At 29.6% G+C, this 25167-nt stretch overlaps 2 protein-coding genes across 12 annotated transcripts in view; one reads left to right on the forward strand and one right to left on the reverse strand.

Annotated features, from left to right (window-relative positions):
- Positions 1 to 25167, forward strand: part of LOC130440437 (elongation of very long chain fatty acids protein AAEL008004-like) — a 42270-nt gene that overhangs the window by 5576 nt on the left and 11527 nt on the right. The window contains exons 1-2 of one of the 7 annotated variants that reach the window (XM_056773571.1): positions 23806 to 23894; positions 24682 to 24903. The exons of 4 other annotated variants lie outside the window; for them this stretch is intronic. The gene's annotated coding sequence lies outside the window, so the exon portion shown is untranslated. Of the gene's footprint in view, positions 1 to 14163; positions 14204 to 20456; positions 20968 to 23805; positions 23895 to 24681; positions 24904 to 25167 lie in introns of those variants that run through there. 2 more of the 7 variants (XM_056773566.1, XM_056773569.1) reach the window with 2 other exon arrangements.
- LOC130440435 (potassium voltage-gated channel protein Shaker) overlaps positions 14199 to 25167 on the reverse strand; it is a 246648-nt gene continuing 235679 nt past the window's right edge. For 3 of the 5 annotated variants that reach the window (XM_056773562.1, XM_056773564.1, XM_056773565.1), the window contains one exon: positions 14211 to 17453. The gene's annotated coding sequence lies outside the window, so the exon portion shown is untranslated. Of the gene's footprint in view, positions 17454 to 25167 lie in introns of all 5 variants that reach the window. The other 2 variants (XM_056773561.1, XM_056773563.1) reach the window with 1 other exon arrangement.

The raw sequence follows: 25167 nt of genomic DNA on the forward strand, positions 1-25167 counted from the left end.
CCAATTTTTTCCACATATCAATTGCAGTAAAAAAAATTAATATTTTTATTTAGAAAGTTGCATTATTCTATTTCATACGCTGTAAAGGCCGATCCATAAACTCAACTTTACGTTTGCCGTTGACGTTTGTTGTTACAAAATTAAAAACTTTAAAATGCGTAAAAGCATTCATAGTTTCCGTTTGAAATCTTCGTCTGCCGTTTGTAACTCCCAAAATTAACCAATTTTATTTTTTCCTTCGGCAGGAAAAAATAGAAATAGAAAAACAAAATGAAGAAAATCTCCGTTATTTTCCATAATATCGTCCATAAATACCGGATTAAAAACAAAAACAAAAAAATATTACGAATAATTTTTAGGATAACGGCAGCAACGTCAAGTTTATGAATAGGGACTTGGAGTAGTTTAGACATTTTTGAATTCGTGTGATTTATTGTGGTCTTTAAAGATGTGTGGTTGGAAGACTCTTCAAGTCTCTTAACTAATTATATTGTACAAAGCATCTCTTGAATAATTGGAAAAAATTTCTCTTGAGCTGATCATATAAATTATATCATTCTAATCTTGGTTTAGTCGTTTACGTATCAACTTTCTCTAATAGCAAATTTTACAAATATATATATATATATATATATATATATATATATATATATATATATATATATATATAAGTGTTACTGAAATAGTGACCTTAATCGAAACCTCTGGGTAGAAATTGGTAATCAATCAGTAAGTTTGTTAAAAGAGGTGTTTTTAGGAGTTTAGATTAGAACAACATATTTTCATCATATCTTATCAATAAAATGTTTCATAATAAATGTTGTCTGATATCGCTGCATGTCAAGTTGTAATATATGTTCTGAAACTTGGTATATGTGTCTGGAAAGAAAAAATCAAAGAAACTATTGGTAAACTTCGGAACTTTTTTTCCATGCTATCAAAGTAATCTCATGTACAAATCCTATTTCTTTTGATATGACCAGACTGACAGTACTTGATTCGGAGAGTATCTTGGATTATTTCTGAGCATCTTTGTCTTCTCTATCCACTCATATCCATGTTTAACTATTTTAGATTAGTTTTCCAAATTTCTAGAAAAACTGTGAAAAATAAATATAAAGATATATTTTTAAGCAGTGATAGTGACAATGAATGTATTGCTAAATTATGTTTTTTTATATTCTATAATCAAATTTTATATCTATACAGTTTAATTATATATATATATATATATATATATATATATATATATATATATATATATATATATATATATATATAAACAGTGCCAATTAAAACAGCATCTTCTAAAAGTATTAAAGAAATACTTTGTACACTAAAATCAGTGAAATCAACACAAATCCATTATGAGTACAATAAACATATTCCAAGGGGAGATTATGGTTAATTATTATATATAATAAATTCCTTGATGCTTACTGAGAATCGAACAATTTTGAGAAACAAGGAAGACACGTTGAAGTAAACAGAGAAAACTGAAAGTTAAAGATTATATTAGATTATTTTAGAAGTCTCTTTTATAAGAAATACAAAAATAGAATTATTTACAATTAAATTTGTTATCGAATATCCATTAAAGCTATTTAATTAGTATGTAGCGTTATATACAATGTGTCGAAAAATGATTACGTTAGGTGTGAATAAGAAATTAATGAGTTGAAAATGACACCCAAGTGTTTAAATTAGTTGATTCATAAATTTTGAGAATATTGCATAAAAAAATATTCTTTTTCATTGGTAATTTCAATTTCAAACAAAATTTGAATTTGAAATTTATTCTCACGAAAACTATACTATTCTAATTATTTGGTTTCAAGTATCATTACAATACTTTTTAATTATGGTTCTTACTAGTCTAGACTACATACTAGACTTATTGTCTAGAAAAGATTCTAATTTTATTAAAAATAACGATTTGGAACCCCATGAAATGGACTACAAGTTTAAAAATCTATATATTTGGGGCTTTTTCCATTTGATAATAAAGAGAAATGTAATACAATACTACGTCTCATAATTTTGTTTATTATTGAATAATCAATAGCATGAAAGTAAAGAAATTCTCCAGTTTTCCAGACTTGATCTAGTAAACCTAATAAGTGCTAAAATTGAATTTCAGTAATCCACATTTCTAAAAAATTATCGAGATCGGTCAATTAGTTCATATTTTCTTATTTAGCTTGATTATAAATATTAAAATGGATAGAATACAATCCAAAAATTGGTACGTTGTCATTATAAAAGTATGAGATTCATTTTTTAAATTTCCTGAAACAGAGCTCAATTTCTTCTTATTCAAACTCCACGTAAACTAAATTCACAGACACACGATATTTTCTTAATTATAGAGAAATGCTTAGTGCTTGAATTATTAATTAATTAAACACAACATTTAAAAATTATTTTGAAAAATCTTTTCACGTGAAACAAATACAAAATTTAAAATACGTTGATTATAGGACTGATATTTTTAATTAGTTTGTTCTGTATATTACAATATTTACAAACCATATTTTTGAATCGAATGAGAATTCAGTTCAATTTATTTTTGTATCCAATGAAGTTGCTGTGAATAGGTTATTAATTTAAAAAGTAAATATTCTCTTTATTGGTTGATACTGTAACCTAGCTTGACATTTAGATCAATGAATTAAAGTAAAACGTTTCAGTTCAAGATTCCATAATTTCTTCATACATATTCTTAATTTTATAAAACTTTTTTATTTCACAAAATCAGTCCATTACCCAAAGACATTTCATTCAGTTTAGTTTTAAAGATTCATTTATCAGTCAATGCCACCAAATAATCTATAAAATATCTCGAACAATAGATGCTCTAGCAATATTACTCGGTATAATCTAAGCCCGTGATTCCCAAAGTAATCCAGGGGGACCAACAGGGGTCTATGGGAGACTCGATGAGTGTCTACGTTGGGTGTGACAAAAAATGGGTGTCCAAAATCGTAAGCGGGGGTAAAATATTGGCTTTACTTCTCCTATCGGCAGATAAAATTTTAAGAAGCTCACCGACATTTATTTGAACATTACATATTCATACAAGGCGTCGAGACATACCGTTTCTGCGCTAGCTCCTTGCAATCTTGCCTGAACTTGTTGTGTTGTGATTAATGCAAAATAAGACGCAATGCATTGAATACGCGCTTATTTCCACAATTGTGCGATGAAAACGATGAAGACTTCCAACGATTGCTGTTACATACAAAAGTACGCTGGTTCTCGAAAGGTGAATGTTCATCGATTTTTTTTTTACTTTTTGACAACACGTATTTGACAAATTTGTTCAAAAAAATTAATGACCTCAACTCACTATCATAAGGGAACAATCTCAATTTAAGAAAAGCAAAGAGGATAATTTCAGCTTTCTTGGTAAATTGACAAAGAATGAAGGAAAATATTGGTCGACGAGAATTTTCTCAGTTTTCAAACTTGAAGGAGGTATAGGAGACATAGATTTGACATTTGATTGCCCTGCATGATGATTTTAAAATCAGGTTTGAAGATATTTTGCCGATGGAAATACCACCATGGATCATAAATTCATTTGATAAAAAGGAAGTGAAGAAGAAGCTCAGCATTAATGAGGAGTTGGAAGTGACATTTAAAAGAGCGTATAAAAAATTTTGGTTATTGGTAGAAATACCCAAAAAATATCCTGGATTGTGAGGATTTGTGTAAAAGCTTCTTATTGCGAAGATTTGCGGTTATTCTTTACAAAGCTGAAGACAAATATTGATAATTTGCTGTTTACTCTATCAAGTACATCCCTCTCATGAAAATTAAATTATTTTTGTACTTACTATTGTAGAAGTTACATTACGTTATAAGTGTTTAATTTTGATTATAATGTTATGTTATGTTATAATAATAATTATAATTATGAGTATAATAAACTATATATTTGATTAAATACCTTTAACACAAAAAAATACGAAATAATTCCTTTTCTACCAAGTTGGATGGAGTCACTTTTTCGATTTGCCAACTTTATTTTGCTCTTTTGATGTTCTCTCACAGCATAATCATTTAAAATTCAATTGAAAATTTTGTTTAGTTGATTTTATTTTTAAATAATTAACCCTGAAAAGCAATCAATTCTATTTTTTTTTCTAAAATAGTCAATTCGTCGTTAAAACTTAACGCGAATTTTCACAGATAAATCTAGTCTTCACTTTTTTTCGAGATTTGGAAATTTGTAGTAATGTAGCTGCCAAGTTTTGAAAGTTTTCTATGAAATAAAAAACTTTCGAAGCCAATGATCTAAGCCATAACTCTTTTCGATACCTCCTATGTGATTATTTTTGTGTATAAATGAACTGTAACAGGATTAACAAAATTAACCAAAATAATCATTGATTACTGTATATAACATGATCTTCTATTCACTTTTTTAGTTATTGCACCAGTATATACTAGAATATTCAATATCAGCCCAACACAAAATTTACCTACAGAAAAACTTTTTGTGTGAAAAAAAACTTTACTTTAAAATTGAAAAAAAATAGAGAAAATATGATGTAGAATGCAATATACCGGCAATATTTTTTGACAATATGGTATATTCTGGAACTTCACATATTGAAGTTCTAATTTAATATTCCAAATAAACTAATTACATCAAAATATACAGAATTCTTATTCACTTTCTGTATACCCTGTAAATAATATTTCAATTATTTTTATGATTATTCAGTTACATCAATACAAAAATTAACGACAACAGTATTACAATGTTGCAATTTGCGAAGTTTTCTTTTAGAATATTTAAATATTGTTGAAAAATGAAACTGGAATAGGCCGGTAATAAAAAACATAGTAATTTTATTTCGAAAATACAAATTAGTTGTTTGGAAAATGCGTGATCAGGTTCTTCTCTTTTATTCTTCTCTCTTTAGTCGGTATAAATAACATTATTGGGCCTCAGATAATTTTATAATAGTTCACATAGTTACTGGCGAATGTGTGTGGATTTCAAAATAGTGAATTTTCTCTAGACTAAGATTCCACCAAGAAATTAGTGCATTGGAGGAGCGATATAAGGTTAGACTGGAAAGTTATATGATAGCAGATCAGCGGTGGAGCTTAGAAGCCTTAAATGACTTATTAAATTAAACAAAATCATATATAGACTATTTTTATTTGCTTTTAAAATAATATATTCAGTTTTGTAATGGTTCCCACTAGTGCACATATATTTCGAAAATTGAAGCTGATATATAAAAAGCCATTTCTATGTCACACATTTCTATGTGACAAAATCTTGATATTTATGTAAGTTTATGAAGAAACCGAAGACTCTACCTAGCTAGTTAAAAAATGAAATGCAACGAGTTCAACGCAGCATTTTACTGGTAAGCACGAGGCTACCACTAGTGCTCTCGCCATCACAAACCACCTATTTTATAGATGTTTTACACAAATGGCATAAGGTTAATCAATCTTCTAATTGTAACTCAGAGCCCTAGACGCATCTGCCGGCTTATTATGTAGATGAGAAATTTGTGAATTTGACACAAAACTGGATTGATGATTAATTATCGTTGTTCATTTTTTGAAATGACTTTCAATAAATGTTGTGTATGACATGGCGAATCTATTAATATTATCAACTTCAATTTGAGAATTTAATGTGAGGTAGCGCTATGATCAGCCTTCAAATAATCATAAAAAATTGAATTTTCGAGTACTTTATGCAATATGTAATATTAATAGTTCATGTTGAGACCCCCAGTTGACGTCAATTTGGATAGATCAAATAACATTGTGGCGATTCGTCTAAATATAGGTGATTTGTGCTTACCACAAAGCAGCTACAATATTTCCATCATAATCTTTTTATGTCTCCGTTTAAAAGAAGCATATAATAGGTTCGTTTCTTTTCCTCTCACCTCTTCTCTATCAATTCATGATTCAACTTTTTTATTTAATATGTTTTTTCTTTTGTCTTGTGTACTTTTCAAAACAAATAAACTTCATTGCATACAAAAGTATTGGATATAACTCTAGCAAACATCTCATCGATTATCAAATATATGACGTATAAACTAATTTTTCTTTACAAACATATGTTAGACCTTTATACATTTTGTCAGAACAAAAATATTCTGTTTAAAAAATAAACACAAGTAAAATAGATTTTAAATACCATCTTCCACTATTATTGTCTTCGTAGTTTGCATCGTTGGTAAATCATTTTCGTGTTTATTTTTGATTATTGATTATCTACACAGTACTGATTATTAGCATTCGAATTCGATTTAAATAGTGATATATTGCGAAGACCGAGCGAGTGCGGATCTTTGATTGCCCGACCGGGAATGTAGAGCGCCATTTTGTTTTGGAAATTCTTTGTTACTGTGTATATCGCAAGTTTCGTCTCATCTCTGAAAACATAAATCGTTAATTCCAAATAATAGATTGAAACTTCGAAGCCTAAGGTCAATTTAAAGTTCTTTACCTGAGAGAATTGAAAAAAAAAACTGTTAAACTTGGATTGAAAACGATTTTCTTTTAGACCTCATCATATATCCGTACAAAACAAAACAACCTAAATTTATCAAGCAGTATAGTACTTACTTGATGGATGTAATAAAAACATTGTAGGATCAACAATAAGAAGAAGAAGATGGATCATAAAACAAACATCAATGAGTTACCTACATGTCACTGTATTATCTGATTACATGAATATTGAGTAGTTCCACGAACTTCAAATTTGTACACACCTATAATTTCCACGTTGTAAATCTTTTTCAATCTAGCTTATGCTATGCAAGAAGGAAACTGTTCATTACTGTGACAAAGTTAACAAATCCTCCTTCAACTGTTAGAGTTGATTCAATTCTAATTCTATTACCCGAATTACTATGATTTATGATTATTACTTATTCCTTATAATAAGCTGTAAAATTATTCTAGTAATTAGTTAAATATGGAAAGTCATACTTCGAAGTTTCTGTTCGTTAATTTAGTTTTTTAACTAGGAATTTGTAAATTTACGAAATTTCTTATCAGTTACCGTTCGTTTGAATTGAATAATTCAAATTGTTGAAATTATCGAATAAAATAAGTTAGAGTTCCCTAAGTATGTCAAAAAGTAGCATATTCTTTGCTTTTTATTAATTCTAATTAACATGGTATACCTAGTCTCTCCTAAGAGGAATTGTTTAAATATAGGCTTGATATAACTCTAATGTTGTAACAGCGGTGGTGTTAGTTAAAACTGAGTTTGAATTAAGACTTCAATAAATCTTGATTGCGAAAAAATCAGATTATATAAATCGACATTCTATTTTTATGGTATCACGATAACAATTCATTTTTATTCTATGTAAGTACACTATTATTTCTAGATTAATTTCTCAAAGTTTACCATTTTGATCTATTTCTAACGAAGCTATTATTATAAAGAATACTACACGCCAAAAAAGTTTAGTAATAGTATTTACTATCTTGATCCTATGAATTTTCTAATAGAGCAGATGCTTAAAAGTCCAAAAAAATTAGTTTAGAGTATATATAAATATAGATAGTAAGAAGAACTAGGTACCTACTGTGTTCAAGCAGGCCAATGTTTTCAAAACTTGCGATATCACAATCTTTTTATATAAAAATTTGTTTGTATCGATTATAATATATGTACAATGTGATATTATAAATAACTGCCCACATAATTTCTAATTTTTATACATAATACAATTGGCTTTTTGAAACATTTCTTGTGTAATATTGCAAAAAAATATTTTTGGATAAGAATAAATACAATAAGGACCAGCAAGTCAGAAATAGATTAAATTTTGAAAACTGGCAAATTAATACAATAAACTTCTTTGAAAAATTAGTAGCATGTTTTGTACGCCCCAAGTATTTCCTAAGAAAAAAATTGATAATGACTCTATAACTCCATTTTTTATTTTTATTTCACATAACCTAAACATAAATAAAGTTAATAAAATGCAAAAGAAATATTTCATTTGAGTAGATAATGAGAATGAGATAAGAAAATACAGTTAACAACAAATAGAGGTGGAAGAATAATTTGAAGAACAAAGAGAAGATTAGGAATGTAATAAATTTGATTAATAGAGGAACAAAGCATAGAAAAAATGTCCCAATCCAATGTTCAGGTATCAGGCTAACCAAAAACACTTACATAGGAAAATATTGGATTAAATGAATCAAGAACAAAGCGTACGGAAAGCCGCAACAAAAGAACTGTCAAAAAAGCTACGATAATAATGTTTTTCCTATATATCCCAGTAGTTGTCATTGTCTTATTCAACTAAATCACTTATTCATCACTTATATCACACAAAAACAATCTTTCTCAAAAATACCAACATTACACCATATTTTATCATTCCTAAAAACACATATAAACTTGTCCCTTTGATTCTCTCATCAAAACATGTAAATCCTAAGCTTTGAAAAAGGAAACCCACCGGATATATTCAAAAATCGGTTCAATACAATTTGTCGAATATAGAAATGAACGAAAAGAAGAATGAGAAAAGAGTTACCAGGTATAGAAAAGTATGAAAAAATGATTGAGAAAGAACAAGAAGACTCAATCCCATAAAAAAGCATCAGCTTAAGCCAAGAAGAAAAATATTTTACACTTAGAAAACATTTAATTTTAGTTTAATTTCAATATTAATTGGATAATTGGTGAGACAATCCTCCCAAGTGGAGACTTATTTTGATGTCGCGATCTGTTTTTTTTTCATTGATTGATATACTAGCATTCACATTTTTTATTCCAAATTTAATTTTTTAGTAAAAATAGAAAAGTCATTACCTAAAATAGTTCTAGAAAATATGAGCAAAATTTATAATTCTCCATATACCATGAAGGTAAAAATAATTCAAATTGTCCATTGCTTGCCTTTTTTGTACGTATTATAAATCTAATTTAAAATTTCAAATAACGACAACAAAAAATTTAATTAGAAGTATATAAGTTGTGTTTTAATATATATGCAGTAAGTAGTAACGTTTTTGTTCGAGTCTTGTGAATGTTACATAATTGTTTTTTTCTAATTCCGCTAAAAATTTTTCATGACCTTCATATATTAATTATGATAAATAGTTATGCAAAAACTTTACGTAACTATTTGATTTTCAAATAATAATTTCTTAATTACTGTAAAAATTGACAAATATTTCATTGTTTAAACTGACAATTAACCCATTATTTAAATTCACTAGTATTTTAAGGTTTATAAACATTGACAACAACAGTATTAAAAACACAATTATTCAAAGTAAGTCTATTTTCTTGGTGAATATTCTCTTGAACTTCTTGTCCAGTTCTTCTGTTATTTTCTAATGAACTCTAAATATAACTTTCGGCTACCCTGTTAGATTTCAATCCTCCGTGTTGCTTTATTTTCAGAATGTCCGCACCTGATTCTGCCCGGAGAGACGCTGACGAGCGTCTGAAACAATGTCCTGTGTATCGTTTAACAATAGGTAGACCCAGGTACTGAGCAATTTTTTCCAATGATATTTATGCTGACGGGTTGTATGCCACATTTTACAATATAATGCCGCACAAAAAAGTTGGCTTGCCTGTCAGCAGGAGGTCTAATATTTCTATACTTTTTGAGGAGGTCAATAACATTGACCCCAGCAATATTTCCAGCAGTAACAGTGACAAATTTGCTTTCTGGAATTGTGATTTTTAAGAAGGTGCCTTCATCAAATATGTCTCCTTTTCGTAGGAACGTCAGTTCAGCCTTCCTGTAGGCTCCCGCAATAACTATTATCTTTGTAACCTGAGGAACATATTTATTTAATTTATTTAAAATAATGAAAAAAATATATATTTTTTATACGGAGTCCATATGTTTGCTATGGACTTGAAAGAAAATTAGGAGCATTGTGAAGCAACAAGCCCAGATAGATGAAGGGAATCCGAAAGACAAATTATAATACTTATTAGTGAAGAACTTTGAAGCAGATGGAGCAATTGGCCGTGAGCTCTTATTTCGACCCTATTGCTTGATGAACATATTTTCGAATAAAACTGAAACCATTGGAATTATTAACAATCAAATTCGTATGGCGAAAGTAATGCTGGAAAAAGAATGTCTGTTGAAGAAAACGAATGTTTGACTAACCAAAGGTATATCAGGATGCATGCTTACGGATCCATATCGGGTTCTACTTACTAGATATTTTTTTGTTTATGAACTAAAATGTCAATTTCTGTGTTAAAAGTATTCCACTGACATAAAATAAGTTGTTAGCGATCGAATCAACCAGTGTATATGAATATAGACTACTTTACCTTGTATTGAGTACATACAAGACTCGTCATGAAAATCTTTTGGATTAATAAATGTGTTAATTATTTGACTTTTAACAAATATGGGACAAAAATTAAGCGCTGAGGTAGAAAAGTAATAGTTCCGAGACATTGATACACTTCTCTACCATGGGCTCTTGAGTCATGCAACATTTTTTCACTACTGGTAAAAATATTTTTTGAACTAAAGAATTTGAATAAAATATGTGAAATTCTACTGGTTGTACTTCTCCTGAAATCATAGTTCAAGTCAAGGAAGGGAGACTATTACCAGAAAAATACTTACACTTTATACATTCCATATAAAAATGGTATGAGAAAAAAATAATTCAAGGCGTCAGAAAATATATTGCTAGTTCATTTTCATGGTCTCTCAAGCGAATAAGATTTCAACTTGGTGTTACAAATATTGATGATAACATTAGAGAAAATTTTAATCTTCCTTGAATTGTTTCAAATTTGTCACCTTTTGCCAAATGGATTCAGACTTACTTCTAATCAAGCTCTCTATTTTTCTATTTAGATTTATAATTAATAATTTATAGCCCTCAACAAAAGCCAGTAAACTTGAGTTTGAAAGCATATTTATGATGTGTTAAAAAAATATACTCAATATGAAATCAAACCAGTAAAGAAACGATTATAGACTAGTTAAGGCAACTTCTTCGAGGAACAAGTTACATCCTAAGACTACAATTGTTATTTTCTCTATGAGGTTCATATTTTTTTAACCGTTGATTTCCAAATACAAATTCTGCACATCAATAATATTGACGTTCACTTCGAACAAAACAGAAACTACTTCTGTTTTCAATTGTTTTATTATTCCTTTCATGGATCAATATGTCTTTGGCACCAATTATTATACGGAATTTTTTTCCATATTTAGATAATTTAGCAGTTCTGGCTTCTATAAATTTATTTCTTGTAAATAGTGTCCTTTCGATTATGCTGAATTGTGTCCAAATTATAATGGAATGGTAAGCTCGTGGTATAGATAATAGTAATAAGTAGATGAATTGAATGTGTACCTAAGTGGAACCAGTGATACGAGTACATTTAGAAATAAATCCTCTTCAAAAATTATAGAACTTTATACAATACGTAGATATCAGTTTGTCAGTTGATGCTTTTATCAAGGTTTTGATTCAATTTGTCTTTATATCTGGATATGTTGTTAAATTTACATTTTATTGACGGCAACGATAGTTTCATGTTATTTTTCTCAGTGTAGTTTGAGTTGGAATTTATTGATCTTCCAGTTCTGCAGAACATAAAGACGGTAGTACACGGTTGCCAAGTTTAATCGTTGTTTATCCTGAACTTTCTTTTAATCATTTCCTCAATAAAATTATATACTATGAGAATCTTCATGATTTTCTACATTGATAGAAACCGTTGAATTTGGAATTTTTCGGTTAGAATACTAACAAAAAATATATGTTTATTATCTGATTAGCGCATTCTGTTTTAGTTTTTCATAGAATCGAGAGTTATTTTATATTTATTATTTCATAACCAAAATGAGTATATAAGCCCAGAAATGTTTGAATTATGGTTTTTATATTATATAATTAATATCATTTCATCTTGTTCTTTTTCCCATACACGACTTCCAATGTTGTATCGAAATATTTGTGATTTTTTGTTCGACATAAAAAATTATATCCTTATTTATTTTAGTCCTTCCACTAATTCCTGCTTTTTATTCCTGTTCGTCTGCTATTAATCATCGTCCTCATCTATAACCTCTATTTGACCTGTTGTATATTTATGTTATGTAAACCTTTTCTTATACATTTTTGGTTTCTGTTCAACGTTCTTAGCTTGTCTTTCCTACTTTCTGATATCGTTACCACATGTAATATTTATCCACTCATTCTTTAATAACTTCATTATTTTCTCTGTTTCCATATTTGCTATAAATTTAGTGAATTTCCATATTGGATATGAATATGAATAGTGAAAAGCTCACTAGTTGAGTAAAAAATTTCACTGATTCAAATTATTTCAAAAATTTCAATAGGCCAACCAATTTAAATAGCTTTAGAATCTCTTACAAGGTTTGAAATAAGTTTAATTGTTTTATACGAATTTGAAATGAATTCTATTCTTTTTGAATATCCAGATCAAAAATTTTCAAAAAAAGAATCTAAAAGTAATATTTCTTTTTTCTTTCGATAATTGAAATGCAAAAAATGTAAAAAATAATAGGAATACGCGAATATAAAACGGTTTTCGAAAAATTAGAATCTCGTTCTTAAAGAAGCGATTAGATATTTTGCAACTTTCCTTTTGATGGGGAGAATTTGAGTAGCAGTCTATGGAAGTATTTGGTGTAAGCATTTCGTTTTTAGAGAAACAGGTATACGAAGATTATATCAACATCAGCTTCAATTGATTAAAAAGTATCGATATCATGTGAATATCGATTCACAAACAGAACACGAAATCGTTTCTGTGGCTCCATCTGGGTACAGAGAAAGTTTGAACAATGATTTATGTGTTTCTTTAAAAATGTTGTGAGTAAGTTATGTCCACCTTCATGTTAAATCGATTGACGCGAAAAATAAACAACATTCTAAGTAACAATGTAGTAGGAATTCCTCACTCCTGTAACAGCACATTCACTTGGACATTTAAAAGGCAATGTTCGGTGTGCGATTGTGCATGAAAGGAATGGTAAAAAGTTGGATATACGGTGTTTTGAATATTCTTGATGAATATTCTTCCTCATTCTCTGATGCTCGAAAAAACTGAGATAATATTCCAAGCTTTGTTATTGCAGAATTAGAATATTGTGATTTTTTTGATGCGTAATGTCTTAGTTTATTAGGAAGTAAAGGCTACAATCTAAACATACAAATATGTCTGATATTCTCGAGAAGTTATTGTTATTACCTTTTTAAAAGCCGAACAAATTCTATTAAATTATCTTTCATATAAATTGTAACTTCAGTATTTGAAATATTGAAAATAACTTTTAATTTAGTTCATTACAAAATTCAGCCAATTTAATATGAATTTATTATTTGTTATTTCGATTAAATAGAAATTTCAAAACTACAAAAAATGGCGCTCTACGGGGGCACGCGCGCGGCCATATCGTCTACGCGGGTGGATATGTAACAAGGGCTAAAGCTAATCCAACCCTAGGTATTAAGCTTCACACAGCCCAAAAATACAAGCACTTAAAACAGTGCTGGTAACTAATGAAAAGTTCGGTGTGAGCACTACACAGCTTTCATCGCAAACGCCATCTGGCGGGCTAACTAGCTATCGACTTGACGTATTTATTGCTGACATGGTTCAATTTCACAAATTAGACATTACAGTTGATTTCGGTTCAACTTTAGGAATTTATTTATTAGTGGTGGCGGTATACTGTACTTTTCAACAAAAACTGATCTATGAGATGAATTTGTAGCAGACAAGACACATTTCTAAACATAATCAGAAATATTTTATTCGGCAATAATACGGCAAATTACATTTCAAACACCTATTATAACTTACTATTATAAAGTGAAATTATATTTTCCTCTGATTCGGACTAATCAGTGCTTTGACCTGTATAAAGTTGTTGATTAAATGCAATAAAAACATTTTCAGCAGCTATTGTTTGAAGAATAATAAAAATTAGTTTTTTAATTTAAAATTGGAATTTACAATGCAAAATATACAAACATGAATAAGCTTTTCCATAAGTTTTAAATAGTCAATTAGTCTCTCAGGGTAGATAGTGGGACTCATGAATAAAACAATTATAACGAGCTTCATCGACCTACAGCTTCTTATTGTTTTTATTTTGCCAGAGTCAGTACTTACATATTATCGCAAGTGTCGGGGAGCTTGGTAAGTCAGATTTAAAATCAACATTTCAAATAGAAATTATATATTTGAATCTCCAATTATTTTTTCTTTCTTATTTTTTCATGCTAATTACGAGAATAATGAATAAAATACTCCATGAATTTTGTGCAAATATATTGTTTCCATAATTTTCCTATCTTCTAAAATATGTTAGAATATATATTACTGACTTCATCTGTGAAATTAATGATGTACACAAGAATATAATTATATATAAACTGAAGTTAAGAAATGTAATAAAATGTTTAAAGAATTGATAAAAACTTTTTATCGACGGCTGGTAGATAGTTTATCACAGCGATAACAGAACGTTAAGATTTTTTTCGTGTCATTATTTTCTATTTGCTTCTATTTTAGGTTATGCTTAATATAATTAAATTTTTAAAAGTAACAGATTGAAAAATGTTGATACTAATCTGTGAATTTTCAGTCGTTTCTGGTATCTGCTCAATAATAATTTTCTGCATTCAACATTCCTTCTAATAAAATATATTTAGTTAAAATGACAGACGCTACTTTGTGATTCTATATATTCCATATTATAAAATAAACTGGATAAGGCATTTGAAAAGGTAGGAATACCAAAAACTTGAGAATTCTCATTAAAATGACATTGACCAATTCAAGTAATAGAAATAATAGAAGAGGCTATATTTTTTTTACGAAACGATTTAATATTATATTAGAAATAGAGATGAGACAAAATAACATAAAAATAACAGACTCCATCTTTCACCATAATGCACAGAGCATCGCATATGCCGATGACATAGTGCAACTAACAAGATCGAAGAGAAAAATGAAATAGGTTATCAGTAATTTTAGCTACAAATAAATTAAGAGAAAACTAAATAAATGGAGATGCGCTCTGAGGTCATAGATGGGAGCAACTAGCAAATATATTAAATGGATAACAAGTGGAAACAAATATAACTTGATATAAGTTGATTTTCTAGGAGTTACTGTAACATCTACAAATCTAGAAAAAAATCAGGTAGATGAGAATGAATAGTAACAGAGTGGTAGTATCGTTATCCAAAATACTGAGGGCAATAAATCTTTCAAGAGTAGTCAAATTCAGAGCATATGAGAAACATGGATAATGTCAAAAAAAGAGTAAACTAGAAATATGGAAAGAAAAATTCTAAGGAAAATATATGGCGGTGTCAAAATGACATAAGGTATCTGGAGAAGAGAACACAGAACTGATGATGATATTTAAGAAGCCTAGAATAGCCCAAATATTTAGAGCACAAAGAGCAAGGTGATTACAGCAGAAATTTGTGGAAATGGTGCTGGAGGGAGGAGAAGGAGAGAAAAGAAAAAGAGGGCACCCAAAGAAAATATGTTTAGATTAATTATTAATTAATTAATAATTAATAGACCGAAGAAAGTGGCGAAGAATAGATATGAGACAGAATATTATGAGTGAATCTGATTGTTTCGATTTGCTAAATTCTTTATTTTCTAGTTTTTACTGCAATCTTTAGATTGCGCAGTTAATTGTTAGGATGACGTTGAAACTAAAGTACATCATATTGTACGGAACTGGTATAAACAATACCATTTAACATTAGAATACAGAATATATCACAGGCCAAAGTTTCTGTGTTATTTGAAACAATTTGCAGAAGAATAGAAAGTAGCTTTAGAAACGAACAAAGAAATGCAGTTTAAAGTCCACGAGAAAAAATAAGTTTAAGTAAAGTTAGTAATGTGCGTAGTAATATATTGAACAATGTGAAAAAATCCCTCTAAGTTGCATCCATTTGTTCTCACAAATTCAAATCTCCTAACTTTTGAGAAGGATTACACGGCTTCATTAACCGGTGAAAGTACTGAAAGCAGTAGGTATAATTTAGTTAATGAAACTATGTAATCTTAATTATTTAGTACTAGATCAAGTAAGTCTTTCAGTAAACAGAATAGAATCAGATTCTAGGGGACTGGACACATCTAGACAGGAGAGTTGATTTTAGTTAAATAGGAATTTAATTCAAAATAGCAGAGGCATAGTATCTCGTTGGACCTCGTGAAATTTGTGCAAGATGTTATTGATCTTACTTGGCCAATACCAATGAAACATCGCGTGTTTTTCTACGGGATGTCAATTGTCGAACTCAACAAAGTTTTCCAATCTATTCCAACAACCGTTGCTATTTTATTCAATCATTCCAAAACACTAAAATGTGTGTAACAACTTGAAAAAACTCAAATTTACATCAATTACTAGTTTTAGTACTTGTTCTAGCTACTGGGATCGTCCTTGCTTTGTTGTAAGAATTGACATTGTCGTTACCAAATTCGAAAGATAGGAAGTATTTAACGTATTTTTTTAAATCGTGACCGTAGCATTATTATAAATAATAAATATGAACAATGTTCATATCGGTACGTGATACTTATAAGTAATAATAAGTACACGTTAATAATTGGAAAAATGTGAAAATAGACATACTTTTATTACCAACAAATGGTTCTAGAAGTTGTCATACTCTTTAGTAGGTACTGCTTATGAGAAAATTTGTTTAGTGATTTAATTGGAATCATTATTTTGCAAATAGAAGCAACTTAGTTCAAATGAACCTCCGTATAAAAATAAAGAAATGAAATTTGAATAAATATATTGTTATCATGAATATGATGTTTATAAATAGATTTGTGGTTAGTTTGATTGGATTACCGTGGATTAATTTTTATTAAATATGTCTGTCTGCTATAATAGGTGTGATTGTGAACCACATCTGCAAAAAACAAATATTTTTTCGCCGATAGCCAAATAGTGATGTTACTCAATCGTTATCATTAAAAATTATTTATTATCTATAGGTATTTATTATGTAATTATGTAATATTTTTGGCAGGATATCTCACCCAAAAACAATCGTAATGCTTGTACAAAAGTACCGAGTAAAGGTTCTAGGAATTTTATGTAACAGTCCAAATAATGTACGGATCACTGCGCACAAACACTCGCGATAAGTGATTCTAAATATTGAAGATAATATTACGCGAGTTGTTGCTTCTATTACTCGTCTTCGTCTTCTCCTTCTCCTCCTCCTCCTTTTTCTTCTGCGGTTTGTAGCTTTTGATGTTATAATTGATTCTGCGTCTGATGAAGCAGATAACGATGGAAGAGAAGGCAAGAATGGATGTCGAATGTCGCGTAAGGGACAGCAGCTTGGGCAACGGTAAATAAAGCCTGGCGGTTCTAGGCGCAGCGTATCCGTCACTGGGAACAAACAGAAATAGTAAATTATATTAATAGTATAAACTAAATAAACAATCCCTTAAAATATCAAAATCACTTCATAATTTGCAGATAAAACAAAATCGATAGTAGCAACAGAAAAATAGGTAATGTAGGATTGAATTTAACGATGCAATATTTGAACGAGGAGAAAGAGTCGAATACATAGAGAACGAAATAAGTACAATCTAAAGTCGATAATAGTAAACTATTATTTGTTTATGAAAATAATTACACAACCATTATCATAATCCTCCCAAATAGCTTTCACTTCAATTTTACACTAAAAATTCAATAATTTCAAAGTTATGATAACTTAATTTTCGATGAAATCTCAAAGTCACCGTAACAAAAGAACAGAGTGTATTAAATAGTTGGTTAAGAAAATAAGAATAAGTTACCAAGGGATGAAGAAATATTTAATACAACATTTATATTGGTTAAAAGGAACGGACTGAAAGATATATATCAAATTTTTCGTTGTTTTATATTCTAGTTCTCTCTACCAATCCACTATCTACCTAGTTCAGTTCTTGACAGGTAATTTTTACTCACGCCTATCCATACCTTACACAAATATCGTTTTTGTTCCTTTGGACAGGATTATATACTCGACGTGTGATTGATCCTAGAAGAAAGAAGTCTAATATTATAGGAGATGATGATAGTCAATCTACCGGCTGCCAGGGCCTATACAGCGGATTAGATGATGTTTTTCATCGATTGCTACAGCTCTGATGTCAATACTGCTGCCAAAGAGATAATAGATTTTGATTTTTTGCGATTACTGGCTTTTAAAATTTACTATCCAGTAGGAATAATTGTTTAGAATAGTACTCCTATAGTAAACGTAGCTTCGTCTACTTAAATATTATCCTCAAGTTCATTTACAATATTTCACACATTTTTCCATTGTTATCTACTGATAAATACACTATAAAAAATAGGCAGTCCTCATTGAAATTGTATGTAAGAATGTTCACAGGACGTTATGTGGGAAAAGAAAATCTGTGATTAGACGGAACTGTAAGCGCACCTTCAAAGTGGCATATTCTATAGAAACATATAAAAAAAAACATTGAAAGTGAATAATCGAATAAGAGTATTAACTTTAGCAGTATTGTGCAGTAGTGTCGATAAAACGAATATAAAATCAAAACGTTAATAGAATCAGTTCCTAGAGACTTAACCCACAATAACGGGGATCTCTAAAACATTCAAAGAATGACATCTTAGACGTTCTTCTTTCAGATTGCTAGAAATATCTCTAACTCCCTTGCAAAATTAAGAGATATATAAAGAAGAAAAATTATATACAGGCATGAGCATATTTTTCTAAAAGAGTACAACGTCTCTTCGTTCTATCGAGTTACAATTTTATTTAATCTCCTATTATATCAAAAAAAATCTTTTTGTCACAAAAATAATTGTCTTTTATGGAAAGTTGACATGGAATCATTGGTTTTATATTTGACCGGCTGTTAGTAGTGATAATCATCTTGTATAAAATAGGTTTTATATGTATAAAAAAATTTTGTGATAAATAGTGAGGTTGAAATATTTCTACTATTTTACCCTTATGTGTTGATACAAGCTGCCTGCGTTTAAGAAGTTTAAACCTATTGTAGATTCTCAGTCTGCTACCACAGCTGCTTCAGCATTAGCAAGATCGTGTTTGTTTTGGACCCTGTATTAAGTGGTGTTTTAAGTTGAAAAACAGCGCCACAGAAGGTCAAAAAATGTTGTTATCTGTTTACGGTGATACTGTAATAACTCAAAGACTATTTACAAGCGGTTTGAGCGATTGAAGAGTTAAAATAAGTCAATTAAGCTACCTTTGATCTCAAAAACAAATTGAAATTGTTTGAATAGGCGATTGGAGCTCTGGAACGATTACGAAATAATAGACCTTAAAAATGGGACAATGGCTTTCTTTTTAACACGCTTATATTAACTTCGCCCGTATGTGGATTTGTTTGTGGCTTATTACTGTTAGTAAATACCACCACATTAATAGTGTTCGTTAGTCCGTCCAGGCATCAACATCCGGATAAACCGGTCATTGGTTCAAATACCGTTCAGGCTGCAAAAAGATTTTTCGGCAATTTTTTGTTAGGAATTATCAGTGCAAATTTTCTTTTTACATAGAAACAAATTTTACAACTGTCTGCCCTATGTTGAAGATTTACTATACCAACTGCATCAGTATTATTTTAGCATTCAACCTTAAATTTTATTATGTTCGAAAATAATTTTACATCCGTGCACCACGCTGGAGATTTACAATAATAAAGACTAAAACTTGGGGAAAAATTTCAATTTTAACAATAAATGGAACTTAAAAATTGAGAAATAAATATGGTTTGAAAAGTAAAGAACACGCTTTTAAAGCATATCAAACTAAAAATTTGAAAATAATTTTTAAAATAAGCTTTAGAAAATAGTGAATGAAAAATATTAATATTATTATTTATTATTGTTTTAAGCTCATTTAAAAATTATTTTCTTTTTAGAGTTATGTGCTTTAAAAGCGTCTAAAAACAAGCCGTGTGATAACCGCGACAAACGCATATCCTAATTTCCTTTATTTATGGATCCAGTTTTTGTTGTGATAAGTAGGCATAACTACCGATCGAGTTATTCTCTTACATTGTAACTTTTGTATGTTTTTCTAGTAGTTTAGGTATAAATAAACATGAGTGAAGCTATAATACTTCATTTTCCACCAATTATTTCGCTGCAGAATCTTTTTCTACTATCGTGTCGTCCGTAATCACCGCTCAATTCCGTAACCACTTGAGTCGTATTCATTGTTCCGTATTTCTTTATTATGAGTTTCCAGACATTTGTTAAAGTATATTATTTTTTCAGTATCTAATTAACTTTCGTTTGATGATCGATTCAGCTTGTGGGAATCGAATTTCAATTCTTACAATGACGTGTAATATCATAAATATAATATAATAATCATTATAATTCTGTGTCAGTATGTTACGCGGTACTTTAACGTCAAGATGTAAATCCAAAAGTCTTGGTCACGTCCAATTTCGTCTAACGTCTATATGTGCTGAATAAATCATCTAATTAGTAAAAGAAATAAATATTATGAGGTTTATCATGTGATCTGTCATACGTCAATATTTTTTATTCATGTATTGACTGTGTGGATCCGCTTTATTCAACAATTGTGAATACACAATGATATGTTAATTTGAAATTTGTATCGATAATGATAAATAGATAAATTTCGCGAGCGAGAGATGTACCAACGTTTCATATATAAATAAAACTATTGATTCAATTTTATTGTATTCAGTACAAAATTTCTTAAATTCGTACTGAAACATTTCTGTGAAATATTTGATTGTATAAAAAACTGAACCGTTTTCTCAGATAATCTAAGTGAGGGTGAAAAATGAATTGAAAATTGTCGTTATCTGGGATTCCCGAAAATCGGAGCTTGTAGTGAAACTACAGGTCAGCGTCAACATCAGTTGTAAGTGTAATTTTTTGATATAAAAATGTTCAATTTATATAGTTTCCCTACTATTGCTGAATCTATATTATCTCATATTTGTATTAGTATATGTATATTTTTATACAAACGCACAGCTGAAGGAATTCGTATCTGAATTTTTAATTGTATAGAATGTCAAAGATTCAAATAAAATTATAAAATTTGATAAAACTTTGGGAAAAGTATACCAAAAATTTAATAAGAATAATAAGCTGTGGTTGATTGTAATCTTAACTAGTTCTACGTCTATTTGAATATATATTACATTTTTTTATATCATGCTTAACTACTTGTCTAAGTTCAGGGATACTAATTTCTTGTTCTATTCTCGATGGCTGGAATGAATTTTATAATCTTTGTATTTCCAATTATACACCAAAAATAAAGGAGATCTTGAAAAGGCATACAACGATTAATTCTTCCTTTACGGATGAATGTATCATCTTGATGACAATAAATAATCCCGTCAGATATTGAGAGAAATATTGAGTTGCTTCTCATAATTCTTCATCAATAACTTAATTAAACAATCGTCTGATGATTGTTGACAAAATATCCTTCTCTTAAAACTGCACACAAATGTTGATTCATAGTATTGAGGAAATACAACCGCATTAGAAGTAAATTTTGTATAGAACTTAATCTTGGAAATCACTTTATGCTTAATAGTAATATTATTTTATTATAAATTCCTCTTGTAGGATGAATGTAAGGTTTTCGATTTTTACTAGAAGCATGTTCTCTAGGTAAGTACGGTTTTCTTCTAATCGGCTGTTTTGACATCGTTTTGTGGCGCTCACCACCCAGGTTGCTCTTCGAATAAGGACAAAACGAGTCACTGGGAACTAAATCAAACCTGTAGTGAGGTTGATCAAATCTTGAGTGTGATTATCCGAATATGGATGGCCATTAGAATGGAGGAGTTTTATCAAAGTCCCAAAACATAGTACACATTATATTTTAGGCTGAGAATGTTTTATTAAATTTGATTTTCTTATGTGATGTCGAATGTCGTTTTGAATCTAGTGTGACCTACTTAAATTTCATAGCCTTTCACTATATCCTTTTAAAATACATGTTCGTACTGAATACTTCGAGGAAACTGTTCAGATAATACCGAAATTGTAAATCTTGTACTTTTTGGATAACAGCCCCTACTTTTCAGTGGTTGAAGATGTAATAAAGAATGTATGCACCGATGAATTTTGGAATATATGTCATCTGCTCTGTCGTGGCCTTCACAATGACTACAAATTTATTGGAAAATGTCGCGAATTGAAAGCGGTATGTGACACGGCGTGTTTTTACACGCTTTTAAAGCACATAACTCTAAAAAGAAAAGAAAATAATTTTTGAATGAGCTTAAAACAATAATAAATGGAAAAATCTAGTATTATTGTGTATGAGAAATATCGAACAAAGCGCCTCATGTGTTTTTCACAATAATATTAATATTTTTCATTCACTATTGTCTAAAGCTTAATCTAGAAATTATTTTCAAACTTTTAGTTTGATATGCTTTAAAAGCGTGTTCTTTACTTTTCAAACCATATTTATTTCTCAATTTTCTGTTTACATGCTATGAAAGCGTTTTTTTAAACTATATTTATTTTCAACTTCTAAGTTCCATTTATTGTTAAAATTGAAAGTTTTAGTCTTTATTATTGTAAATCTCCAGCGTGGTGCACGGATGTAAAATTCTTTTCGAACAACATAATAAAATTTAATGTTGAATGCTAAAGTAATACTGATGCAGGTGGTATAGTAAATCTTCAACAGAGGGCAGAGAGAAATTGTAAATCTTGTACTTTTTGGATAACAACCCCTACTTTTCAGTGGTCGAAGATATAATAAAGAATGTATGCACCGATGAAAATGCCTTACTTACATATGTGTTTGTGTAAATTTTCTCATGAGGTTGAAATAATATTCTGAATAAATGTGTATTTTCTTTGTAAGTAGTTTTTTATTGGGAACTTGGCACGAAAACACCAATGTGGACTAACTTCAATATATTATAATATATTGTTGTTATAATAACTTAGTAAGTTGGACATTTTTTTAAATTTATGCAACAACACGGAAGAACAACTCAACATGCATATCACAGTATTATAAACTTCTTCAATTTTTAGAATTAAAAAATAAAGGAAAACTGCAGGATAGAATTTAGGATTAGGTAAGAGAGAAAAATTTACGATATGACTGATACCATATGATTCTTTCAGTTTAGATATAATACTAAGTATTACTTCCAAAGTGAACCATTGAAAAAAAATTCCCAAAATACTGAATTGGGAGCAAAAGTGACGTAAGGTATCTTTACTTACTTTTAGACTGAAGAAAATAATTGTGTGTAAATTGTGAGGTATGAAAAACGTATTTTGATGACACACGTGTTTTCAAAATTAAAGTTATTGATTCTAGAAATTTTAGCTTATATTTGATAAGTGAGTTGAATAAATAACTAGTGAATACTGTTAAGAGTTAATTTATCTAAATTTAGATTCATAAACTATATTAATGTCAATTTTTTTGTTACATTTAAAACTTTCTGAGTGCAAAACTTAGATAAATGTGTTACTGACTATATCTACCAATGTGTATGAAGCTTCGTTTAGCAGAATTATAAAATACTGTAATACCAAAATACGGATATAATAGTTATTTACGTAAGTAGTTATCAAAAGAGCGACAATATTTGCCGAAACGAGCGCAGCGAGTTTTGCAAATTATGCGAGTTAAACAAAATCGATCTTTTCATACGTACCACGTTTCATTTAATTCCGCGCTTCCATAATATTTAATCGAATCTTCAATTACAATGAAAATATTAATTAAAATTAAAACAAATAGTGTTAGAAGTAATGGTACTGTGGAAACAGGTCTTGAAGTATTTTTAGTAAGTAAGTAATTACTTGAAATGTCTTCAGATAGCGAATCAGACATTCAGAATCAGATTCTGCAAATGCTGCAGTGGGTGGTTTAGTACCTGAAAAATCAAGAAGTAGGTACGCCCTGGCCCACAAAAAATTGGAAAAATGGCCCGATTTGAAAAATATAAAAAACATCAACGTAAAGGTACTACTTGCTTTTTTTGAAAATTTAAGGGCGCCGACTTTTATGGACTACATGTTCAATGTTGAGATATGAACTCACCGTGCGCAAAAATGTCGAAATCAAAAAGTACTACACTAGGCTTTTGGCTTGGCTGAAGAGACGGTCAGCAGGATACCATGCAAAAAAATCGGAGATTTTGACGAAGGAGAGTATAGAAAGATTTCTAAAAGAGGATGAAGACGGAATATTTCTATTTGTAACAGTTTGTCTTAATTTACGATATGATTATAATTCGTTATTATATAATCTGTTCCTTAGGTCGCAATGATAATAGGGATTGCGGGAGCATGGCTGAACTGACGTTCCTACGAGAAGGAAATGTATTTGATGAAGGCACATTTTTAGAAATTAAGATTCCAGAAAGCAAAACATACATTATTCACAAATTTATGATTACTGCTGAAACTATTGCTGGGGTCAATGTTGTTGACCTCCTCAAAAAGTATAGAAATATTAGACTTCCTGCTGCAACGCACGATAGATTTTTTGTGCGATATTATAATAGTAAATGTGAAAGATTGCTCAGTACCTGGGTCTACCTAATGTTAAATGATACAAAGGATATTGTTTCAGACACTTGTCAGCGTCTCTCCTGGCAGGCTCAAGAGCGGACGTTCTGATGGAAATCCAACAGTGTAATCAAAGGCTATGTTGAGAGTTCATTAGAAAATAAGAGAGGAATTTCAGAAAACATTCTGGGCCAAGCCGCTGGCATACATGTAAATATCTCAGCTTGAAGTGAAATCAACATTAGACAAGAGAATATTGACCCAGAAAATAGACTCACTTTAAAATGTAATTTTATTAATGTTGTTTTCAATGTTTATAAATACTATTGAATTAAAATCATGAGTAAATTGTCAGTTTAAATAATGGAATGATCACCAGTTTTTACAGTAATTAATAAATTATTCTTTGAAACTTAAACAGTTGGGCGAAAAGTTTTTACATAACAACTTTTTCATAACTGATATATGCAGGTTATGAAAAATGTCACGTGTCCTAATGTCGCGGAGTGACTGAAAGTGTCAGATTTGATAGCGGAATTGAATAAAATAA

The sequence above is a fragment of the Diorhabda sublineata genome, chromosome 2 (genome assembly GCF_026230105.1).
Source record: "Diorhabda sublineata isolate icDioSubl1.1 chromosome 2, icDioSubl1.1, whole genome shotgun sequence".
In the NCBI taxonomy this organism is placed as follows: Eukaryota; Metazoa; Arthropoda; class Insecta; order Coleoptera; family Chrysomelidae; genus Diorhabda; species Diorhabda sublineata.